Source organism: Hypanus sabinus, chromosome 17, assembly GCF_030144855.1.
Source record: "Hypanus sabinus isolate sHypSab1 chromosome 17, sHypSab1.hap1, whole genome shotgun sequence".
Lineage (NCBI taxonomy): Eukaryota > Metazoa > Chordata > Chondrichthyes > Myliobatiformes > Dasyatidae > Hypanus > Hypanus sabinus.
In genome coordinates, this window is record NC_082722.1 from 18294009 (window position 1) to 18314750 (window position 20742).

Genomic DNA, 20742 nt, shown 5'->3' on the forward strand with positions numbered 1-20742 from the left:
GATTTAAAAGGAAGGTGTGATTTCTTGTGCAGAGATGAAGAAGAGCTAGGTTGAGAAAAGTTCTTTATTCCAAATGCCACATGCTGAAGCCTCTCATCTACCTATTCAGATAACATACAAAGTTAGGAGTCCCAGCTTCAGCCAACTTTCTTCTAAACACAAAATGAACAAAGAAGAACAGAAATTGCTGGTACAGGTTTCTCCTGCTATCTGAAAGTAGAGCATTCCTACGAAACCTTTCGTAAGCCGAAATAGCGTAAAGCGAAGCAATTACTGTTAATTTATATGGGAAATTTTTTTGAGCGTTCCCAGACCCAAAAAATAACCTACCAAATCGAGGAATATAAAGAATGTAAGAAGAATCTTAAGAAAGAAATTAGAAAAGCTAAAAGAAGATACGAGGTTGCTTTGGCAAGTAAGGTGAAAATAAATCCAAAGGGTGTCTACAGTTATATTAATAGCAAAAGGATAGTGAGGGATAAAATTGGTCCCTTAGAGAATCAGAGTGGACAGCTATGTGTGGAGCTGAAAGAGTTGGGGGAGATTTTGAACAATTTCTTTTCTTCGGTATTCACTAAGGAGAAGGATATTGAATTGAGTAAGGTAAGGGAAACAAGTAGGGAAGTTATGGAAACTATGACGATTAAAGAGGAGGAAGTACTGGTGCTTTTAAGGAATATAAAAGTGGATAAATCTCCGGGTCCTGATAGGATATTCCCTAGGACCTTGAGGGAGGTTAGTGTAGAAATAGCAAGGGCTCTGACAGAAATATTTCAAATGTCATTAGAAACTGGGATGGTGCCGGAGGATTGGCGTATTGCTCATGTGGTTACATTGTTTAAAAAGGGATCTAAGAGTAAACCTAGCAATTATAGGCCTGTCAGTTTGAAGTCAGTGGTGGGTAAATTAATGGAACGTATCCTTAACGATGGTAAATATAATTATCTGGATAGACAGGTTCTGATTAGGAACAGTCAACATGGATTTGTGTATGGAAGTTCAAACAACACACACAAAATGCTGGTGGAAAACAGCAGGCCAGGCAGCATAGAAACATAGAAACATAGTAGGCCATTCGGCCCTTCGAGCCTGCACCGCCATTCAGTATGATCATGGCTGATCATCCAACTCAGAACCCTGTACCTGCTTTCTCTCCATACCCCCGATCCCTTTAGCCACAAGGGCCATATCTAACTTCCTATTAAATATTGCCAATGAACCGGCCTCAACTGTTTCCTGTGGCAGAGAATTCCACAGATTCACCACTCTTTGTGTGAAGAAGTTTTTCCTCATCTCGGTCCTAAATGGCTTCCCCATTATCCTTAAACTGTGACCCTTCATTCTGGACTTCCCCAACATTGGAAACAATCTTCCTGCATCTAGCCTGTCCAATCCCTTTAGAAATGTCTACGCTTCAATAAGATCCCCCCTCAATCTTCTAGCATCTATAGGAAGAAGCACTGTCGATGTTTCAGGCCAAGACCCTTTGTCAGGACTAACTGAAAGGAGAGATACTAAGAGATTTGAAAGTAGTGGGGAGAGGGGGAAATGCGAAATAATAGGAGAAGACCGGAGGGGGTGGGATGAAGCTAAGAGCTGGAAAGGTGATTGGCAAAAGTGATACAGAGATGGAGAAGGGAAAGGATCATCTTATTGAATTTTTTGAAGAGGTTACTAGGAAAGTTGACAAGGGTAAAGCAGTGGATGTTGTCTATGTGGACTTCAGTAAGGCCTTTGACAAGGTTCCGCACGGAAGGTTAGTTAGGAAGGTTCAATCGTTAGGTATTAATATTGAAGTAGTAAAATGGATTCATCCGTGGCTGGATGGGAGATACCAGATAGTAGTGGTGGATAACTGTTTGTCAGGTTGGAGGCCGGTGACTAGTGGTGTACCTCAGGGATCTGTACTGGATCCAATGTTGTTTGTCATATACATTAATGATCTGGATGATGCGGTGGTAAATTGGATTAGTAAGTATGCAGATGATACTAAGGTAGGTGGTGTTGTGGATAATAAAGTAGGTTTTCAAAGCTTACAGGGAGACTTAGGCCAGTTAGAAGAGCTGAACGATGGCAGATGGAGTTTAATGCTGATAAGTGTGAGGTGCTACATTTTGGTAGGACTATTCCAATTAGGACATACATGGTAAATGGTAGGGCATTGAAGAATGCAGCAGAACAAAGTGATCTAGGAATATAGACAATAGGTGCAGAAGTAGACCATTCGGCCCCTCAAGTCTGCACCACCATTCTGAGATCATGGCTGATCATTCTCTATCAATACCCAGTCCCTGCCTTGTCCTCATATCCCTTGATTCCCCTATCCATCAGATATCTATCTAGCTCCTTCTTGAAAGCATCCAGAGAATTGGCCTCCACCGTCTTCTGAGGCAGTGCATTCCACACCTCCACAACTCTCTGGGAGAAGAAGTTTTTCCTCAACTCTGTTTTAAATAACTGACCTCTTATTCTCAATCCATGCCCTCTGGTACTGGACTCTCCCAACATCTGGAACATATTTCCTGCCTCAATCCTATCAAATCCTTTAATTATCTTAAACGTTTCAATCAGATCCCCTCTCAATCTCCTCAATTCCAGTGTGTACAAGCCCAATCTCTCCAATCTCTCTGCGTAAGACAGCCCTGCCATCCCAGGAATCAACCTAGTGAATCTACGCTGCACTTCCTCAATTGCCAGAATGTCCTTCCTTAAACCTGGAGACCAAAACTGTACACAATATTCCAGGTGTGGTCTCACCAGGGCCCTGTACAAATACAAAAGGACATCCTTGCTCTTGTACTCAATTCCCCTTGTAATAAAGGCCAACATTCCATTTGCCCTCTTCACTGCCTGTTGCACTTGCTCATTCACCTTCATTGACTGATGAACTAGGACTCCTAGGTCTCTTTGCATTTCTCCCTTACCTAACTCTACACAGTTCAGACAATACTCTGCCCTCTTGTTCCTGCTTCCAAAGTGGATAACTTCACATTTATTCACATTGAATGACATCTGCCAAGTATCTGCCCACTCACCCAGCCTATCCAAGTCTCCCTGTATTCTCCTAACGTCCTCTTCGCATGTCACACTGCCACCCAGTTTAGTATCGTCAGCAAACTTGCTGATATAGTTTTCAATGCCCTCATCTAAAATGTTGACATAAATCATAAAGAGCTGTGGTCCCAATAAAGAGCCCTGTGGTACCCCACTAGTCACCTACAGCCAGTCCGAGAAACACCCATTCACTGCTACCCTTTGCTTTCTATCTGCCAACCAGTTTTCTATCCATGTTGAAACCCTGCCCCCAATGCCATGAGCTCTGATTTTACTCACCAATCTCCTATGTGGCACCTTATCGAATGCCTTCTGAAAATCTAGTTACACAACATCTACTGGCTTACCCTCGTCTAACATCCTTGTTACACCCTCAAAAAACTCCAACAGATTAGTCAAGCATGATTTGCCCTTGGTAAATCCATGCTGGCTCGGCCTAATCCTATTACTGCCATCAAGATATGCCACTATTTCATCCTTAATAATGGACTCAAGCATCTTCCCCACGACTGACGTTAGGCTAACAGGGCGATAGTTCTCCGTTTTCTCCTTCCCTCCCTTCTTGAAAAGTGAGATAACATTAGCCACTCTCCAATCTTCAGGAACTGATCCTGAATCTAAGGAACATTGGAAAATGATTACCAATGCATCCGCAATTTCCTGAGCCACCTCTTTTAGAACCCTCGGATACAGACTATCTGGACCCGGGGATTTATTAGCCTTCAGTCCTATCAGTCTACTCATCACAGTTTCTTTCCTAATGTCAATCTGTTTCAATTCCTCTGATATCTTATGACCCTGGCCCATCCATACATCTGGGAGATTGCTTGTGTCCTCCCTGGTGAAGACAGATCTAAAGTACGCATTAAATTCTGTTGCCATTTCCCTGTTTCCCATAACAATTTCTCCCAATTCGTTCTTCAAGGGGCCAACATTGTTCTTAACTATCTTCTTTCTCTTCACATAGCTAAAAAATGCTTTTGCTATCCCCTTTTATATTCCTGGCTAGACTGAACTCATACCTAATTTTTTCTCTCCGTATTGCTTTTTTAGTTAAGATCTGCTGTTCCTTAAAACTTTCCCAATCATCTGTGAGAGAAATGATTAAATTAAAGACGGTTCTTAAGGAGTCCATTTAGAATGTGCTGACACAGAAAGAACGTGCAAAGCAACTTGCAGGGCAACGTATAAACCAATTTGCAAAATCAGGATGAAACAATAGCTTGCTGATTAAAGAAGCGATACGGGTAACGGGAAGACATGCTTAACAGTTGAACAATAACGGTGTTAATGCGCTGAGGCTGATAAGTGGGCCAAAGGGTAATCACATTTGTAATTTTGTAATGAGATTAAGGAAGAATGTCTGCACCTCACATGGGTGCAACTCACAAAGTCGTAAACAAGTAGGGTATAAAAAACTGTGCAAAGTGTAATTCGGCACTCAATCTAGCAGGAGCTGGTTGGGTCCGACTCTGCAGACTCGAAAAATAAAGTTTACCGTTCTGCAAATTGCTGAGACTCAGTGTGTTTCTGACAACATTGTTCTTAACTATCTTCTTTCTCTTCACATAGCTAAAAAATGCTTTTGCTATCCCCTTTTATATTCCTGGCTAGACTGAACTCATACCTAATTTTTTCTCTCGGTATTGCTTTTTTTAGTTAAGATCTGCTGTTCCTTAAAACTTTCCCAATCATCTGTTTTCCCACTCATCTTAGCCCTGTCATACTTCTTTTTCTTTAATGCTATACAATCTCTGACTTCCTTTGTCAACCACTGTGGCCCCTTCCCCTCTTTGAATCCTTCCTTCTCATTGGAATGAACTGCTTTTGCATCTTTTGTATTATCCCCAAGAATATCTGCCACTGCTGATCCACTGTCTTTCCTGCCAGGGCATCCGCCCATTTAACTTTGGCCAGCTCTTCCCTCATGGCTCCGTAGTCTCTTTTATTTAATTGCAACGCTGACCCCTCTGATCTGCCCTTATCCCTCTCAAATTGTAGATAAAAACTTATCATGTTATGATCACTACTTCCTAATGACTCCTTTACTTCAAGATCACTTATCAATTCCTGTTCATTACACATCACCAAGTCCAAAATAGCCTCGTTCCTGGTTGGCTCAAGCACAAGCTGTTCCAAAAATACATCCCTTAGACACTCCACAAACTCCCTATCCTGGGGTCCAGCACCTACCTGATTCTCCCAGTTCACCCGCATGTTGAAATCTCCCATAACGACTGCACTACCTTTAGCACATGACAATGTTAACTCCCTAATCAACTTGTACCCAATATCCACGCTACTGTTTGGGAGCCTGTACATAACACCCATTAGGGTCTTTTTACCCTTACTGTTCCTCAGCTCAATCCACACAGACTTTACTTCCCCTGTTCCTAAGTCACCCCTTGCTAAGGACTGAATCTCATTCCTCACCAACGGGGCCACCCCACCCCCTCTTCCCATATTTCTGTCTCTACGATAGCATGTATTCCCAACGTATATACACTCAATTCCCAGGCCTGATCCCCTTGCAGCCATGTCTCCGTTATCCCAACAATATCGTAGTTCCCCATTTTCATCTGAGCTTCAAGCTCATCTGTCTTATTTTTGACACTACGCGCATTCAAGTATAGAATTCTTAGCCCATTCCTCCTCTCTTTGCTTAAAACACTGTCTATTGTACCTAACCCAGCTCCTAATAATGGTGCATAGTTCCCTAAAGATGGAATCTCATGTGAAGAAAGCTTTTAGAAAGTATATTGGCCTTTATAAATCAGAGAATTGAGTATTGGAGTTGGATTTAATGTTAAAATTGTACAAGGCATTGATAAGGCCAAATTTGGAGTATTGTGTACAGTTCTGGTCACCAAATTATAGGAAAGATGTCAACAAAATAGAGAGAGTACAGAGGAGATTTATTAGAATGTTACCTGGGTTTCAGCACCTAAGATACAGAGAAAGGTTGTACAAGTTAGATTTTTATTCTTTGGAGCGTAGAAGGTTGAGGGGGGACTTGATAGAGGTATTTAAAATTATGAGGGGGATAGATAGAGTTGATGTGGATAGGCTTTTTCCATTGAGAGAAGGGAGATTCAAACAAGAGGATATGAGCTGAGTGTTAGGGGCAAAAGTTTAAGGGTAGCACGAGGGGGAATTTCTTTACTCAGAGAGTGGTAGCTGTGTGGAATGAGCTTCCATTAGAAGTGGTACAGGCAGGTTCGGTATTGTCATTTAAAGTAAAATTGGATAGGTATATGGACAGGAAAGGAATGGAAGATAATGGGCTGAGTGTGGGTCAGTGGGACTTGGTGAGAGTAAGCGTTCGGCATGGACTAAAGGCATGGCCTATTTCCGTCCTGTAATTGTTATATGGTTATTTGGTCATAGTTGTTGTTCTTGGAGAAAGCTTAGCTGTGCACAAACTTCAAGGATATGTTTTGTATCTGAATGTTCCGAGATTCTTGGTAATGTTCCTGCTAGGAGTACAGCACATCGGAGAACAGGAGGAGAAGGGCCAATGATGGAGAGGGTGAAGGGCTGGGAGCAGTCTCCTTCGCTGACTGTCTTTGGAGAGGCACATCGGAGTTGCAATCACTCTGGAGGCATTGGTGATAAAATTTAAGGCAGAACACCAGTGAGGCATCTGCAGTAGGTATAGAGATGAAATCAGACTCCTGGGCCACGATTACTGCAGGCCATGGTAACTGACAATGCATCCAGGATGTGACTGAGCTGCCCTTACCAAGGGGCAGGGTTTCGTCTTCTGCTATTAGCACAGAATCAGCACTCAATTACTGCAGCTATGAATAAAGATAGAAAGAGAACAGAATCAAGCAGGCACTGAGAGCATGAATTTACTAGGTTTGTGGTGCTCCAAAGGTTATGCAATGAGGGAGGGTGTAAGGATCATAACAAGCAGAAGTATCACTGCTTGAATGTACAGGTAACCTGTAACCAACAAACAAAATCATGCTTGATGTGTTCACCCTGAGGCTGTAGCCAGTGAATTTCAGCTACTATGCCGAGCGGATGGATCCTTTCATAGTCTCTAGGTTGTGTGGAAAGGTTCACATATTGCCTTAGCTGTTGGTCAATAGGGTCTATGTGTGGAGAATCAGTGGGAGCTGAGGTGATCTTTCACTGTTTGGATGTTTTGAGTTCTCTGTTGTCTGCTGCATCCTCACTGCACAGCGGCAGGAAGATGACCCACCCAGCCAACACACTTTTTGCCCCTCTTCCCTCCGGGAGAAGGTTCAGGAGGTTGAAGAATCGTACAGCTAGATTTGGGAACAGCTTCTTTCCAATTGTGATAAGACTACTGAACGGATCCTGAAACGGATCTGGGCCAAACCTTCCAAATATCCGGACCTGACTTGCACTACCTTACTTTCTCTTTTCTATTTTCTAATTATAATTTAAATTTTTATTATATTTACTTGGATTTGTACTTCGGAGAGCGCAAAGCGCAGAATCAAATATCGCTGTGATGATTGTGTGCTCTAGTATCAATTGTTTGGTGACAATAAAGTAAAGCTCAAGAAGGAAGATGGTGGATGGGTTGATTCCTTGTGGACGTGCAGCTACAGTGTGCTCGATAAGTTAATGATCAGGCACAAAGAGACACTTTCAGCCTGAATGCAGAAAGACTCTGCCACATTTGGACTGTGGCTGAGCAGTGGATGGCACTGAAGTCTAATTCTCAGCAGACCTACTTGCTACTCCACAAGATTTCCATAAGGCTTCTCTCTAGCAAAGACATCCTGGGGATTCCCAGCTAAAAACAAGAACTGGGCACTTACTGCATCTACCTCTAAGATTGAAAAAGAACAATGAAAACTTACAGGATGTTATTGAGACTTGAGAACCCAAGTTATAGGGAGAGGTTGAATAGGCTAAGACTTTATATCCTGGAGCGTAGGAGATTGAGGGGAGATTTGATCAAGGTATACAAGATTATGAGGGGCATGGATAGGGTAAGTGCCAGAGGACTTCTTCCTCTGGGTGAGACCAAAGCCAAAGGTCAAATGTTAAGGGTGAAAGATGAAGTATTTAAGTGGAACTGGAGGAGGGCCTTCTTCACAGAGAAGATGGTGTGAGCATGGATTGAGCTGGCAGTGGAAGTGGATTTGATTGCAATATTTAAAAAGTTCGGATAAATACATGAATGAGAGGGTTATGGAGTGCTGTGGTCCAGGTGGGATGTGGCAGAATAACAGTTCAACGTAGATTACATGGGCCATCATCCTGACATTAGCCAGTACTGTTTGGTGTGGTGCAGTATGCTCTCATGACATACCACCTTCAGTAACGCTGAAAAGGTCATTGGCTGCAGTCTGCCATCACTGCAAGACTTGTATGTGTCCAAAACAAAGAAGTAGGCAGGAAAATCATTGCAGGAACTACCCATTCTGCAAGGTGCCTTTTCCAAAAAATTCCTCCTGGAAAACGTGATAAGGCTATTTAATCAAAAACATCTTGCCATCTCAAAAGTTTCTTACCCTAAGCAGTTAATCTGATCAGACATTCTAGTTGCCCCCTCCCCCCCACCTATTTATTACACCCTACCCACCACAGCACTCCCCTCATTACACTGCACTGTAGACTCTAAGCTACTTGCTACAATGCTGTCTACATTGCAAATACATTCTGGTATTTGTGTGTTTATGCACATATTATTCCATATCTGTATTTTAATCTCTAGTTTTAATGTTTATATAATTGTTTATAATTGTTGGATGCTCATTTTGTTGCATGTTGTACCAACACACCACAGCAAATCCCTAATTCACGTAAATGTATCTGGTGAATGAAGGTGATCCTTGATTGTCTTTCGAGCTTCAAAGTCTTTGGAGACTGGGATACAGCATTGCATATAAACCATATAACAATTACAGCATGGAAACAGGCCATCTTGGCCCTTCTAGTCCGTGCCGAATGCTTACTCTCACCTAGTCCCACTGACCTGCACTCAGCCCATAACCCTCCTTTCCTTTCCTGTCCATATACCTGTCCAATTTTCCTTTAAATGACAATATCGAACCTGCCTCTACCACTTGCACTTGCAGTTCGAGCGGATGAGGCAGCAAGCTGAGCTTTGACTGCAGCACGTGGATGTTGGGAGTCAGCTGCCTCTGGCACAATGGAGGTACTGAAATCTGATAGCAGGCACTGCCCCGTGGTTGGGTTCCTGAGTGTTGATGCCTTCTTGCTGCTGGAAAGGATCGGCCCTCGGTTCTGTCTGCTATGCTCAGACCTCCCACACGTAACCAGGCATGTGTCTGTGGCTTCTCCTCAGCTTTCATTAATAGACTGCCCATTGTCATTCATATCAGAGTACAGACAGTCCCCAGATTATGTAAGAGTTCTGATCGTGAGAACTGCCCTTTGTGAGTTTTCTCTGTAAGTCAGAAACATTCCTTTTCTGTAATAACCCTTATCGTATAATTTCATGTGCACCTGTTATAACTTTACTTTGAATAGTCACCCTCTCACTTGTCAGAACTAACCTAATGGAATATATGCGGTCTCCAGTCATTAAAAAGTGCCTTGAAATATTTTATTGTTATTAGTTTGAAAAATGTCTTAATACTGATATGGGAGAATCTGATAATATTGGATTTCCATAAGTGAAATCATCCATAAGCTTCTGTATGGTGAAGCAGAACTGGTGGGCAACCTTTCCAGCTTACACACAAGCTAAACACAAGAGATTCTGCAGATGCTGGAAATCCTGAGTAACACACAGGTTTATTAGCACCGACATGTGTCGTGAAATCTGTTAATTTAGCAGCAGCAGTTCAATGCAATACATAATCTAGACGAAGAAAAAAATAATAATAATGAATAAACAAGTAAATCGGTAGCTCAGATGTAACACACAGAAAATGTGAGAGGAACAGTGGTGAGGAATAAACAGTTGACACTTCACCAGGACTGGAAAGGAAGGGGGGAGAAGCCAGGATAAGAGGTTGTGATGTGGGGAGGGGGAGAGGGGAAGGAGTCCAAGCTGGAAGGTGATTGGTGAGGTCAGGTGACATGAACATCAGGTTCTCTAACTTCCTTCCCCTCTCTTGTTTCCATACCCCATTCAGGCTCCCTTCTTATTCCTTCTCTTCTCCTCACCTCCCTCTGGTGCCCCTCCTCCTTTCTGTTCTTTCATAGTCCACTCTCCTCTCCTCCTGATTCCTCCCCCTTCAGTGCTTTAACTTTTCCACCTCCCAGTTCAACCCCCCCCCACACTCACCTGACCTCACCAATCTGTCTAAGTCCTTCTGTAGCCTAAATCCTCAAAACTACCTGCCCCACAACCCATCTTTGTATGGTCAGCAAGCCTTCCATCATCCAAATCATTGACATATAATGTAAAAGGAATCAGTCCCTGGGGAACACCATTAGTCACTTGTAGCCAACCAGAAAAGGCTCCTTTCATTCCCACTCTTTGCACCCACCGCTTCATCCATGCTCATGTCCACTCCATGGGCTCATAGCTTGTTAGGCAGCCTCATGTGTGGCACCTTTTCAGAAGCCTTCTGAAAATCCAAGTGCACAGCATCAATCGATTCTCCTTGTCTACCCTGCTTGTTATTTCTTCAAAGAATTCCAACAGGTTCAGTGCTGACTACAAGTTCCCTAATTGACTCCAACATCTTCCCAACCACTGAAGTCAGACTTTCTTCTTCTTCCACCCCTCCTTGAGAAGTGGTGTGACATTTGCCATTTTCCAGTCTTCCGGAAGCATTCCAGATTTCTAGTGATTTTTGAAAGAATGCCTCCATGGTCTCTTCAGCCATCCCATTCAGAATCCTGGGATGTACACCGTCTGGTCCAGGTGAGTAATTCACCATCAGGCCTTTCGGTTTTCCAAGAGTCTTCTCTCTGCTAACTTCACGCACTTCATGACCCCTGACACCCGGAGCTTCCACCAGACTGTGAGTGTCTTCCACAGGGAAGACTGATGCAGAATACTAATTCAGTTCCTGTGCCATTTCCTCATCCCCCATCACTGTTTCCCAGCAATCCAATATCCACTCTTGCCTTTCTTTTACACTTTATGTATCCGAAGAAACTTCTGGCATCCTCTTTAATATTATTGTCATATTCCATCTTTACCTTAATGACATTTTTAGTTGCCCTTGGTTAGTTTTTAAAAGCTTACCAATCTTCTAACTTCCACTAATTTTTGCTCTAACTCCCTAAGAATCAGAATTTTTTTACCTTAGCAATTCCTTACCTCTACCTTCCAACCCTGTGTCACCTCCTTGACATGATCTGATTTCATTTTTTATCAACAGAGCCACTCCACCCCTTCTGTCTGCTGTGTCCCCTTTCAATATGATGTGTATCTTTGGACGTTAAACTCCAGCTGCAATCTTCTTTCAGCCACAAGGCAGTGCTGCCCACGATGTTATACCTGCCATTATAACTGTGCTACAAGTTCATCTACCTTAATCTGTATACTGCACTCATTCAAACACAGCACCATCAGTCCTGTATTCACCCTTTTCAATTTTGTCCACCTTTTACGTTGCAACTCTCCTGTGGACTGCAATTTTGCCCCATCATCAGCCCCTCCTTGCTGGGAGTCTCACTACACGCGGCCTATGTTTGTAAACTAACTACCTCATCCTCAACACTATCACTCCGGTTCCCATCGCTCTGCCAAATTAGGAAGGGTGGAGTGTTAGAGCGTGAGGGGCTTGCCTCGTGTTTCAGGGATGAGTGCTGCTTGGTAGATGTTAGCAGATCGGATGAGCTTTTGTTCCTTCAGCCTCGACCACAGTTGACCTCAATGGATGGCTTGCAACAGAGGACCATGTCCTCAGATCGGCTTCACTCACTGACACCTCACTTTTGCCCTTGGTGTCCCTCCCAATGTCTGCCTCTTCCACTAACAGTCTGCCTCTGTGAAGTGGGGTGTGCCAGCCTGAGCATTTCCTGCTTGGGATTGCTCCCAGGCTCAGCAGTGACCGCTTCAGAAGTCACCACCATCTTAAGAGGTCCAGAAAGGACTACAGGTAGTGCTATTCTCAGGGTGCACAGGACTTTTCAAAGGACCCTCAGCTGGTGATATAATCCTTCTAGGCACTTCCATTAAAAACTCCACTGAAGAAGGACGGGCTCCTGCTTTTAGAGAGGCAAATAGTGAGAGGTTGGCACACTAATGCCCTGCATTTCTCCCATTGCAGGCAAATGGGATTAAGTTATTAGATACAATTAGCAGCATGGGCTTGGTGGGTAGAAGGGCCTGCTCCTGTGTATGCAAAAATCATGTGTCAAATACTAAAAGGGCAAACTTATATTATTGTCACATGTACCAAGATACAGTGAAAAGCTTGTCTTGCATACTGTTGATACATAAAGCATTACACAGTAATCTGAGGTGGAACAGGGTAAACAATAACAATGCGGAATAGAGAGTAAAGACTACAGAGAAAGTGCAGGTAAATGATCATAAGATAGCTTTGTGAGGTGAAGGATCCATCTTGCCGTTTGAGAGGTACTTTCAAATGTCTGACAGCGGGATAGAAGCTGCCCTTCAGCCTGGTGGTATGTGCTTTCAGGCTTATTTATCTTCTGCCGAATGGGAGAGAGATGGATGGGGTCTTTGATCATGCCAACTGCTTTACTGATGCAGTGAGAACCATACGGAGAGTCAATAGAGGGGCGACTTGTTTCCATGATGTGCTGAACAGTGTCCACAACCCTCTGCAGTTTCTTGTGGTCACATGCAGCACAGTTGCCACACTAAGACGTTAAGCATCCAAATAGAAGGCATTCTACCGTGCATTATTAAAAAATGGGAAGGGTTGACAGGAACATGTCAAATTTCATTAGCCTCCTGACAAAGTGGAGACGTCGAGTTTTTAGCCGTGACATCAGCATGGTTGACCAGCACAGGCTACAGGTGATATTCACCCCTAGGAAACTTGAAACTTTCAACCTCAACATCATTGATGTAGATAGGAGCATATGCACCGCCCCCTTTCCTGAAGTCAATGGCCAAACCTATGCTGATTCTAAGGAAAACTATGCCATGTTTCCCACTTGGCACCATGCTCTTAAGGCTGTTGTATTCCTGGCTGGCTATGTGGAACAAAATTGAAGACATCTCGATACGCAAAGTAACAGAAGTAAAAAGCATTTGCCTTCGTTTTATATTCCAGCTGCTTCCACAGTGACAGGCCAGTAATACAAGCTATACAGGATTATTGAACCCACCATGTAACAGTATGACTATCTAGTGGTAATGCTCATTTATGTGAATAGCTGCCAAATAGACAGATGGAAGGGAATTAAGTAAAAATATTTGAGTTTAAGAAGCCAACATCGGCTAAGAGATGGTGCCCTGTCTCAGTCCCAGTACAGTCTGATCCTGCAGCGTTCAAATGTTGTGGAGTCCTCTTTTGATCAGAAAACAATAAATTGTGATGGTGAGGAATAAATTATAATTATTTTCAGATTTGTCATAAATTTGTATTACAGCATTACAACTAAATTTGGCAATTATTAGGTCCTCTTCTTAACACTCTTATAAGGCTACTTTCCTTGTTTATTATGGTGTGAGCTTAATTTTAAGTGTTAAATTTTAAGGAGCAAGACTGAGAATCTCAACAAATCATTGGGTAATATATTTTTATTTCATATTTGCCATAAAAGGTTTATTTTCAGAATTATAAATGACTGAAAGTTTTGGGACAGAATTAAGTCATTAAAGGAATTGTAAAGAATTTAAAATGAGCAATTTTTATCTAATGATGAAGCCTTCCTTAACCAGTATGAAAATCTTTTACTGTTGAAAAAGTAAGAAAATATTTTTACTGATTCAGTTTGGTTCCAGCTGTTCTGGGAACCCTGGGATGAAGTAATTGTCTGGCCATTAAGTTTTCTTCCATTTAAACTCAGTTAACCTTCACAGTAACACTTACAGTGGTTTATAAAGCAGAGACAAATGTACTCTAATCCTGGCAAGGGCTCCAGCAATTCAGTCCAAAAACAAGAATACTTAAGACACCCAATGTAAGAGAAGAATGTTGTGTGATTACAGTTGAATCTACTGGATAGAGGCCAAACTCAGAAAACAGTTGAGCATGGATAAAACTGGCTACAATTTTGGCCACTTGTAAATATAGTTCTGTTGTTTTGGTGATATTCGACATTACAACTTTAAACCATGCTTTTCTCCTCTCCACCCATCTTGCAGTTTTCCAACTAGACCGCTAATTGCACTGTTGGCAGGTACTCGGAGATTAACAGAGGCACTGGTGCAGTTCAAATTAAAGAGCTGGGACACTGGGCAGAGTGCGGACATACACTGCATTTCACCAATGCTTTAAACTGCACTCATAAAACAACAAAGTGCAGAAACTGACCTTCACCCATCTAATCTGTCATGATCTCCCTAGTCCTATCAACCTGTAATTGAGCACTCATATTAGCAATGCCATTTCATTTTGAACCTTATGCAGTGATGGTAATGGGAAAAATCACATAAGCTAGTGAAAATTATTGCACTTTAAAAACAGCCTGGGCTAAAAGCCTTGGACACAAGAATCTGCAGAAGCTGGAATCTGGAACAGCAAACAATCTGCAGGAGATAACTCAGCAGGTCGAGCAGTATCTTTGGAGGGACAAAAGACTGAAGTTGCTGGAATCTGGATCAACAGCCAATCTACTGGAGAGTCCTCATGCAGGGTTGATAATTCTGTCTCCTCACCACACAGATGCTGCTTCAGCAGATTGTTGGCTGATGGGTCAAAAGTTTGTTGCACAGTGGTAAAATAACACTGCATGATGCAGTGGGAACATCACATTAATGCAGGGTGATTCAGGCTTGCCCATATTTCAGACTGTCGTAGTGTCAGTTACAGATACTCTTGTTCCATCATTGCTGTGGTTTTCCTTTACATCAGTCTGATAGATGACAGATGCAGCTCACTCAGGGAAGAGACAGGAGCAACGTTATTTAAAGGGACAGTCCCTGTCAACCTGTTCGTCATACTGCATCCTCCATACAGACTGACAGCTTACCATCCTCCTTGGAGTCCTGGGAAGAGGATGGATGGGACACCATTGGACATCACGTCACAACCTCAGTAGCAACACAAAGGCTCAGCATCCAACCCTTTTCCCACAGAACAACGTCCTTGATTCCATCTCTCTCAGAACGAGTGTTGGTGTCAGCTTCATTTCCAGCTGACAGTCTCATTGACCAGTCCACATGACCTCGTGCACCAGCCTGGACATCCCCCATGGTCACACCCACTCGACCTTCAGATCATACTGAGCTGCGGCTGCCAGTGGACTCCACGGTTTGCCTCTCACCAGAGAGATCGTGGATTCTCTTTGCCCATGTTCCCCGACCTTGCCTGCTCCACCTCCAATGCACAGGAGCAGGCATGCGGCCAAGGATCCTGTACCCGTTGCCCAGGTGTTTACTACCATTGAAGGTGTGACGTAGACAGCATTTGTAACAACGGCTGTCAGTCACCTTATGGAGATCATTCTGTGACTAGCTGTTCTCTGTACGTTACAACGATACATCATGTAGAATCTTCCTTTGCGGAGTAAGCACATGGTATAAGCGCTATCCTGCCCAGGTCCTTTGAAGTGGCTATTCTCTACCATTTCGGAGGGGTTGTGAAGAGCACTAGCTGAGCAGTTGATGCAATTGAGATGCCATGCCTGAACTGGGCACCAAACAGCAGGCATGAGCCTTATCAAATGAGAAGACAAGCAGGCATGTGCCCGCAGGCAGTGTAATCTTGTTGAGATACAGCGTGCTGGAACAAATAAGGAAACTGACCAATGGACTTCAGGCAAGTGGCAGCTCTGAAGAATGTGAATATTATGGCTTTGAATGTAAACCAGAGCACCCCATTGGTCACAAGGTGAAAGTTACTTGCAGCATCCATTAATGTTACTTGCAGCCCCTATTCTGCCTTTTGGCTCCTCCTTCATGTCATACATTTCCTTCAGTGGGGCATCTGAAAACTCTAAATGAGACTTGGAGAATCTAATTACATTGCAGCCCACTTGATAGTGAAAACTAATTGACCATTACAGGTTCTTTACTCAACCTGGAGCAGGGAGAACCCTCTTATACTTCAAAAAGCACCAACATTTTGGGTTGATAATGCCTGTTTTACAGATTTGAAGGATTTAGTTACCAGAGAACAAATTATTTATGAAATCTAGATGACCAGCTTGAGGGAATGGCTACAATGGGAAACCAAGGTACATAAGACATAGAACCAATACTGCATAGGAACAGGCCCTTAAGCCCACAATGTCTGTGCTAACTGTGATACCAAATTCAATTGAACCCAGCTGCCTTCATGTCTGCCTTCACATGTGCCTATCTAAATGCCTCAAACACCGCTTTTGTGTCTACTTCAACCACCAACCCTCCACATCAAAAACAAAAATATCCTGCACACCTCTCTCAGTCTAAAGCCACATCCTCTGGTATTAGACATTTCCACAATGGAACGAAGACTCTATCTATGGTTTTCATAAGTTTATAAAACTCTGACGCTCCAGAGAAAACATTCCAAGTTTGTCCAACCACTCATAATGCTCATACCCTCTAATCAAGGCAATACCTTAGTGAACCCCTTCTGTGCTTTCTCCAAAGTCTCCACGCCCTTCCCACAATGGGAAAACCAGAACTACACATGATATCCAAGTGCAGCCTAATTAAAGTTGGGGCACACTACAAAAGTACATCCAGACGTGTAAAGCTGAGGAACTGTCCTAAGCTAGACCAGAGTTGCTGGATGTCCCACTGAAGGAAATGTATGCTGTAAAGGAGGAGTTAAAAGGCAGAATAGGGGCTGCAGCCAACATTAATGGATGCATCAAGTAATGTAGAAGGAAACATGAGCTGCTGAAAACAATTGCCATGCTGTGGGCATGACTGTGAATGATATGGACTGGAAAGCATGTCTACAAAGCATAAAGTGGCCATCCCATCCCATCAATCAGATGAAGTAGGGACATGATCAAATTCAGGCCTTGAGTTGGAAACAAACAAGGTCAGTTATGCAGGAAGGACATATGCATCGACAGTGGACACCCAATGCAATTGAGACCCAGAGCAGCAGGCAACTCCAAGGTGTGTTCTCGTGACTGCTAAGGAGAAACTTGAATCCATATGGGGCTGACTAACTGAGCTGAGGATAAAGACCTGAGTGTTCAGTTTGGTGCGTGCTGAGAAATCAAGTGGCAAGCTGAGAATGTGAAAACGATTGACTACGTTGAAGATATTTCAGTAAAGCAATAACTAAAATTGTTGGAAATAGTCCACAGGTCAGTAGCATCAAGGGAAAGAGAAAACATTAAAGTTTTAGATGAAGGGTTATTGACCTATTTCTCTCCCCGTAATGCTATCTAACTTACTGATTTAATTCCAGCATCTTTTATTTAGAAACATCGAAACATAGAATACCTACAGCACAATACAGGCCCTTCGGCCCACAATGCTGTGCCGAACATGTACTTTAGAAATTGAGTTGCCTATGGACTTGGACCCCAAGGTCCCTCTGATCCTCCACACTGCCAAGAGTCTTACCATTAATACTATGTTCTGCCATCATATTTGACCACCAAAATGAACCACCTCACACTTGTCTGGGTTGAACTCCATCTGCCACTTCTCAGCCCAGTTTTACATCCTATCAATATCCCACAGTAACCTTTGACACCCCTCCACACTATTCACAACTCCACCAACCTTCATGTTATCAGCAACTTTACTAACCCATCCCTCCACTTCTTCATACAGGTCATTTATAAAAATCACGAGGAGTAGGGGTCCCAGAACAGATCCCTGAGGCCTCACTGAAATCCATATGCACTATATCTATGGCTCTACCTTCATCAATGTGTTCAGTCACATCCTCACAAAATTCAATCAGGCTCGTAAAGCACGACCTGCCTTTGACAAAGCTATACTGACTATTCCTAATCATACTATGCCTCTCCAAATGTTCATAAATCCTGCCGCTCAGGATCTTCTCCATCAACTTACCAACCACTGAAATAAGACTCACTGGTCTATAATTTCCAGGGCTATCTCTACTCCCTTTCTTGAATAAGGGAACAACATCTGTAACTCTCCAATCCATCGTAACCTCTCCCGTCCTCATTGATGATGCAGAGTTCATTGCCAGAGGCTCAGCAATCTCCTCCCTTGCCTCCCACAGTAACCTGGAGTATATCTCATCCAATCCCAGTGACTTATCCAACTTGATGCTTTCCAAAAGCTCCAGTGCATCCTTTTTCTTAATGTCTCTATGGTCAAGCTTTTCAGTCCGCTGTAAGTTGCCAAGAATCCTTTTCCGTAGTGAATACTGAAGCAAAGTACTCATTAAGTACCTCCTCTTCTTCCTCCGGTTCCATACACACTTTTCCACCGTCACACTTGATGAGTCCTATTATCTCACGTCTCATCTTCCTGCTCTTCACATACTTGAAGAATGCCTTGGGGTTTTCCTAAATCCTGCTCACCAAGGCTCCCCTTCTGGCTCTCTTAACTTCATTCATAACTTGCTTCCTGCTAGCCTTATAATCTTCTAGATCTCTATCATTACCTAATTTTTTGAACCTTTCGTAAGCTTTTCTTTTCTTCTTGACTAGATTTTCAACAGTCTTTGTACACCATGGTTCCTGTACCCTACCATCCTTTCCTTTTCTCATTGGAATGTACCTATGCAGAACCCCACAAAAATATCCCCTGAACATTTACCTAATTTCTTCCGTAAATTTCCCTGAGTACATCTGTTCTCAATTTATGCTTTCAAGTTCTTGCCTGATAGCTTCAAATTTCCCCTTACTCCAATTAAAGGCTTTCCTAACTTGTCTGTTCCTATCCCTCTCCAATGCTATGGTAAAGGAGGTAGAATTGTGATCACTATCTCCAAAAATGCTCTCCCACTGAGAGACCTGACACCTGACCAGGTTCATTTCCCAATACCAGATCAAGTACAGCCTCTCCTCTTGTAGGCTTATATTGTGTCAAGAAACCTTCCTGAACACACCTAACAAACTCCACCCCATCTAAACCCCTCATTCTATGGGGATACCAATCAATATTGAGGAAATTAAAATCTCCCACCACAACAGCCCTGTTATTATTACACCTTTGCAGAATCTGCAAGTACTGCTCATCCACTTTGTTCATGATGCTTCTTGCATTAAAATAGACACATCTCAAACCATTGAGCGTATCCCTTCTCTATCACCTGCCTATCCTCCCTCTCATGCTCTCTACAAGCTTTATCTATTTGTGAGCCCCTTCCTCCATCTCATCAGTTCAGTTTCCCACCCCCCCCCCCAGGCAATTCTAGTTTAAACTCTCCCCAATATCCTTAGCAAACTTCCCTGCCAGGATATTGGTCCTCCTCGAATTCAAGTGCAACCCATCCTTATTGTCCAGGTTATGCCTGCCCCAAAGGAGGTCCCAATGATCCAGAAGTCTGAATCCCTGCCCCCCTGCTCCAAACCCTCAGTCAAGACTCTTATCCTCCACCTCACTCTATTCCTATGCTCACTGCCATGTGGCACAGGCAGTAATCCCAAGATTACTACCCTTGTGGTCCTGCTTCTCAGCTTCTTTCCTAACTCCCTGTATTCTGTTTTCAGGACCTCCTCCTGAATTTAGTTTTGAGTCACAGATCAGATGCAGGCCCCTCCAGGCAGTCCATGCCAACCACCTCAGAGGATGTTTTTGTAAATTTATTTTGGTTTGCAGCTTGATAGCAGGCCCTCCTGGCTCAATGAGTCTGTGCCACCCAACAAAACACGTAACAAATTAACCTACTAAATCGTACATATTTCAAATGTGGGAGGAAACCCAGGCAGTCACAGAGAGAACATTCAAGTTCCTTACAGACAACGGTGGAATTGAACCTGGGTCACTGACACTGCAGTAGCATTGCATGATTCTCTACACTACAATTTTGTTAGATCCGGACATCAAAAGCTTTCATCGAGCAGGATGCAAAGAATGGTTTCTGGCTTATAGAGCATGATGAGGAGAGCTTATTTCAAAGGTTTCAATGCATCATTTGATGGACGCTGTTGGGCAACAATGCCACTCACAACAATCACAGCACCAGAGGAACTGGCTGTACATTTGAAGGTCAGTATTGGGTATAGAGGACAGCATGTGAATGTTAGTTTTTGGTGAAGGAGAAGTAATAGGAGAAGTAATCTTAAACCATGATTGGAAGTTGAGATTCCTGTTAAGAAGATGAGGAAACTCAAAATTGGTTCAGCAAAAATTTGAAGTTTGCAATAAAGAAGCTCTTGCTTGGGTCACATTTGCCAGAGGAGCCTGAAACCAGATGAGGTGAGGCAGTAACGGAGATCCAAGTCCATCTGATGTCGATAAAGTCCAAGGCCATCTGGAGTTTGTCACTACCCAAGGAAGTTCCTGTCCCACGTAAATGAGATGTAGAAGTCAGTCCGTGTCCTTATCAACAAGCAGGTGGAATGATGTTGGTTCAACTCTTGAGTATCCAGACAAATGAATGACTTACGAAGTCAAATATCTAAAAGATTTCCAGGGAGAATAAATCAAAGTGTCACGGCTGCTCAGCATTATCAGAGGACACCAGTAATCTCCTCTAAATCCAGCATAAAACTGCAAGTCTCATCAGTTCACTTGATCAGAATATAAGTTCGGTT

General features: G+C 43.1%; 1 protein-coding gene across 1 annotated transcript in view; it reads left to right on the forward strand.

Moving 5' to 3' along the window:
- Positions 1-20742, forward strand: part of hsf4 (heat shock transcription factor 4) — a 121463-nt gene that overhangs the window by 17924 nt on the left and 82797 nt on the right. The window lies entirely within an intron of this gene.